The sequence below is a fragment of the Danio aesculapii genome, chromosome 15 (assembly GCF_903798145.1).
Source record: "Danio aesculapii chromosome 15, fDanAes4.1, whole genome shotgun sequence".
NCBI classification, from domain to species: Eukaryota; Metazoa; Chordata; class Actinopteri; order Cypriniformes; family Danionidae; genus Danio; species Danio aesculapii.
Window position 1 is genome coordinate 6,627,797 of NC_079449.1, and position 6,000 is coordinate 6,633,796.

Here is a 6,000-nt window from a genome sequence, read left to right on the forward strand (position 1 = left end):
TAAATGACACTTTTGAACCCAATGGGCTGATTTGTCCATATTTGACCCAATGTTGAGTTAAAACAACCCCAATGTGTTCAATATGGACACATCCAAAATTGGGTTACTTCTTCCACTTAAATTTAAATGACACTTTTAAACCAAATGGGCTGGTTTGTCCATATTTGACCCAATGTTAAGTTAAAACGACCCAGCATTTTATTGAGTGTAATATTTGTCAAGTTGATCTGTTCATTGTTAGTATATTATCAGAATATTAATAATAAAAGGGTGTTGTTTTGTTTATTTTAACCAAGGATTGGTTAAATTGGTTAACATTAAATAAAGTATTTTTCATTGTTAGTTTATGTTAACTAATACATCCTAAACATTTTGGGTTATTTCAACCCAACTCTGGGTTATAATATGGACTAAACCAATAGCTAGGGTACTTTTTTAAATTAAATTTATTGGACCAAATTTAACCCAATGTCTGGGGTTAAATGACCCAGCGTTTCCTAGAGTGTACATAATGTTACTAATGGAACCTGAGGTGACGTGTTCCACAAAACACCTGGAATCTACATAGTATTTATTCAATTAGTCAACTTGAAAATACATTAGTAATGATTAAAATAGCAAACTAACATTAGAAGTATCTAATGTGTTATAAATACCAGTACAGGCTGACGTTTCTCTACGAGGAGTACCATCTTCAACTACTGGGAGTGTCTGCAGGTTGCAATTTGTCGCTCATACTGGCTAGCACACCAGATTTTGGGATACAGAATCTGATGTGATCTCACTGACCCAGAACTACTGACACAGCTGGATATATATGCGCACATCATCTTCTACTTAATGTCCTGTTTTGTGCAGCTCTTCATATTTGAGCACTGCCCCACCTGTAGTTCTTCTACTAGGATACCTGTGTGTGAGCTTAAGAGGAACTGACTTCACACCATCACACACACAAAAAAAAAAAAAAAAATCACCAGAAACACCAGTGGGTTAAACTTCATGCAAAAAATACTTTGATGAAAGCCTGTGCAGAATTTGAGCACAGCTGCTGTTTGATATTTGGTTTCTAATGCAGTGGCGTTCAGACTTTGGTGGTGGGGCCTGTATAAAGAGTGAGGTCCAAAAGTATCGGAGACCTAATGAAAATGTATCTATTTAAAATTATTTTCTAACATCTGCATTGCTTAAAGGAACAATTCATTCATTCATTTTCCTTTGGCTGAGTCCTTTATTTATCAGGGGTCGCCACAGCTGAATGAACCGTCAACTATTGTGGCATATGTTTTAAGCAGCGGATGCCCTTCCAGTTCAACAGTTGAAAATAATCTCAATTTACTCACCTTCAAGTCAATGGTGTGTGATTTTCTTCTGTCAGACGAACACAATCAAAGTAGTTTTAAATTTTATCCCGTCTCTTCAATGCTGTATAATGGTGGTGGGTAGTGGCTCCTTATTTTAAGCTTCCAAAAAGTGCATAAATCCATCATAAAAATAAACCAATATGCTGCAAGGTTAATGCATGCACTCAAAAAATGACTTTTACTGCTTGTTCATACAAACTACAAATTTAAAATGAGTTGAAACAACACAATTCTTAAAGTTTTTTGGGACAACTTAATTGTTTTATATTCAGTCTATTAACATTTGTAAAAACAATTAAGTTAACTTAATAGATAAGTATTTTACGTTTTGTCAGATTAGTGGCTAAATCGTACGAGTTCAGTTGTACGAAATTGTACGATTTTAAAAAGGAGGCGTGGCACCTAACCCCACCCCTAAACCCAGCCACCATTGGGGGATGAGCGAATCGTACTGAATTGTACTAATTAGATTGTACGAATTCATACAAATTAGCCACTAAATCAAAAAGTTACGAATTGCCGTGAGATTGTGTTGGAAAAATACAAACTCATTTACACACATACACTACGGACAATTAAGCTAACCCAATTCAAAATATTAAATTGTTTTTAATTATGAACTCAAATCACTGACTTTGGACGACTGTTGAATGCATGTTTTTGAAAGCTTGACATTAAATGGATGTGTAGCGGAACTTTTGGGAATAGATGTGTCTCCAGTAATACACCACACAGTTCACTCCAAAAACTGCTTGTTCGAACTACTTATTTAAAATGAGTAGAAACAACACATTCACTCACTATCCTCTGGATTAGTCCCTGATTTATCAAGGGTTGCCACAGCGTAATGAACCGCCAATTACTCTGGCATATGTTTTACATGGCAGAAGCCCTTCTTGCTGCACGAAACAACAAAATTCTTAAGTATTTTTTAGGGACAGCTTAATATTTTTATTCAATCCACTTAAATTTGTAAAAACGATTAAGTTAACTTAATCGATTTGTGTTGAGACAACATGAAGTATTTATGTGGAGCACAACATTTGTTACAGTGTTTGTTTATCACAGAAGATGACAACAAAGAAGAAAACTAGTCGGCTTGCTGTTACTCTCTAACATTATAATGCAAGATGTGTCTATTTTCTGAACTTAGGCTATGACTGCATCTTACATCATGTGTCTTATGTCGTCAGAGGTCAGCCAAAAAAAAAAGTCAATGCATTAGGCAGAGTTGGAGGTCATTGATTTGAGTTTATAATTAAAAAATTGTTTTTAATATTTTTGTTTCAAAACACTTCAACTTGCTTCATGCATTAACCCGCTAGTCGCATATGGGTTAGTTTTACAATGGAATTATGTGCTTTTGGAAGCTTCAAAAAAAGGGTCGCTACCCAACACCATTCGCCAGCATAGAAGAGCCAGGTAAAAGTACGCTCACTATGTTAATAAAGTCATACACACCAGTACGATCTCACAAGAAAACAAAACTAGTTCACATATTGTCAGAAAAGTGCCTAATTTGTACAAATTCGTACAATAAATTTGTATAAAAACTTAAGATTTTTAAAAGCAGGCATGCCTCCAAACCCAATCGTCATTGGGAGATGAGCAAATCGTACTAAAAGGATAATACAAATATGAATTAGCCACTAAATTAAAAAGTTAAGAATTTCCATGAGATTGCATTGAGGATGGCTGGAGGATGAGTAAATTATTGGGTAATTTTTAGAGGTGTGACGAGATCTTGTGTCACAAGATTTCTCGTTGAGGTGAAAAGTTGTCTCGTGAGTTGTGATGTTAGCATGATGGAGTGTGTGGGTGAAATTAGTATTAGTAAAAAAGGATTATATTTGAACTGCAAATCAAGTGCTTTACACACACCTGGCAACCCAGGGTGTCCTCGGTGTTGTCACTCGGCTACTTGGGCGGGTGTGACGTAACCCTTTTTTCACCAAATATAAGCAAATATTTTGCTGATATATAAAATTATATATAAAGACTATTTTCTGTTCATATATTAGCAAAATATTGTGCAGCATTTGCATGTCCTTTACTGTCCCCAATTACAGTAAAATTACATTCATTACAAGTTAATTTCTCAAAAGGACCTGAAGTGTTTTGCATTTAGTTTTTTCGTTTTTTAGTTAAATAAAAAACTATTTTCCATTCATATATTTTATCATTGAGGATTTCTTAGAAAAAGTGTCAAAATCTTGTCTCATTTTCGTCAACTAAATCTTTTATTTGATGAGTGTCTCATCTTGTCTCGTAAGCATCTCATCACACCCCTAGTAATTTTCATATTTGGGTGAAGTATTCCTTTAAATTTGCCACTTTTATCCACACTCAAAAATTTACTTTGCCGTTTGTTCAAACTACTTATTTAAATTGAGCGGAAACAACACAATTATTTTAGTTTCAACTTAATTTTGCTATGTTCAATCTACTTAAATTTGTACTAACTAATAGGTTAACTTAATTCCTTCATGTTGTCCCAGCCCAAATTGATTGTATGGAACCCAACATTTTTAACAGCGAGGCATTTTCCAGTATCTAATTAATTAAATTGACCAGTGTTGCGATTTCAGTTTTGTTTTTGTATTTTCTATCCTTCAGGTTTTTTTTTAATATTTAAAAGATCGGATTTTCATTCTGGTCGAACACTTTTGGACCCCCCTCAACCCCATCCCACCAAATGAGTCAAACTATTTTATTTAGTCTTAATTCACTGCTAATGTCTGGTAGGTTGGTTCACTTCCGTGCAGTTGTTGGATGATAATCTTGAAAATCGCCTTTGGATGTCATCGTCCACATGCTGTATCATAAGCTACTTGTATTCTTAAGGATTAATAGCTTTACTACTGAAATTGTGAGTTTTCTACCACCTCTTTGTTCTCCACTTCACCTATGCATCTATATCACGGTGAAACTTAACTGACAATCTCTTTTTGCTATCGCCTGTGTGCTTTTAATGTGCATAGCATCACAATGCATTTGTACCACACCAACCTGTGATGTGCAGTATCTAGTTTAGAAGAAAACTAGCTGCTAGACGCTTGAAAAAATTTCTATTTTCTTTCTTTTGCTTCAAGAAAGAGTCCTTGTTAATCAAATCACTGTTGCTGGCTTCTCCATTTCTTCCATTTCTCTATCGAGCAATGGCAAATCAGCGTTTTATGAAGGGTATTTGATATGATGATGCTTCATGCTAAAAAGCATTGGTTCTTGAAGAGATCTCTGCTAGCGGACAGGAATCTGACACCTGAGGAGTTGCTAGTTTTGCAGTGTCCTTGCAATGACAGGATGCAAGATCCATTGAGAAATCGATAAGAAAGACTCGCACGCTGGGACTGCAGCCAAGAGGTGCTTTCAAGTGTTTACTGACCCACTTATGAAATTTCGCATCTCTCCCGTAGGTCGTTTGTATTGGATGTCACAAACTGATGAAAGAGAATATTCATCCAGCTAACTGTGGTTCTAACTAGCCCATGTTGTATAGCGAATATATTGTTTAGGCTTAAAGGGACAGCTCACCCAAAAATGAAAATTCTATCATTATTTACTCATTATCAAACATATCTGACTTTCTTTTTATACTGTTGAACACAAAAGAAGATATGTTTGGGAAAAAAACAGCCATTGACTTCCATTTTTTTTTACTATTAAAAGTCAATGGCCGCTTCGTTCCCCAACATTGTTCGAAATATATTGTTTTGCGTTCAACGTAAGTAAATTTTAAGTAAACATAGTAAAGTTAGGAATCACTTGATTGTGAATAAATAATGAGGACATTTCTGTTTTTGTGTGGACTATCCTTTAAAGGGTGCAGTCATATTACCATTGTTCAGCAAATGTTTGCAGGATAAAGAAATACATGATAAAATTGCAACGTTTAATCTCACTATTTTGAGAAAAAGTCATATTTTCAGACGTTTACATTCAATTCTGGCTTTACCCAGCAGGCAAGGACATCAAGATGATGTCAGATTGTCGTTGTACCCCAACGTCGTGGGGACGTTGCATTTTGTTTGGAAATGAAAATCAGTTGTGTGGACGTTTCCACTATGATCTATCAGATGTTGGATTTTGGTTGCCATAACTGATGAATAAATGTCAGTATTTGACATTAATATGCCGTTGGTTTAGGATGTTGGTTTGACGTTGAATTTTGGTCACTTTCCAATACAACCTAAAATCAATCAAATATCAAAGTCATTTCACGTTGTTACTTGATGTCAAAATAATGTTGTCCTTAGACGCTGGCTAGACATTGAATTTTGGTCACCTGACATCATGACCTAAATCTTATCTAATATTAACGTCTTATGATATTGGGTGCTTGCTGGGTAAATCCAGTAACTCTGACTATTTTTTAATATTTTTTTTTACAATTTTAAGTAATTCTGAATTTTTTTTTTGTCATAAATCACTCAATTCTGAGTTAATATGTAGAGTATATTTTCAATTTCAGGTTTACATCTTGCAAGCCTGACTTGCCTGTTTTATTGTCACAATTTCATCTTACAATTAAGTCATAATTACAAGATATACACAGAATTCAGAGAGAAATAGTCAGAATTGTGAAAAAGCCTGCAAACTCTCATTGAGATGCTAGATGTAAGCTAAGAATGGCAAGATA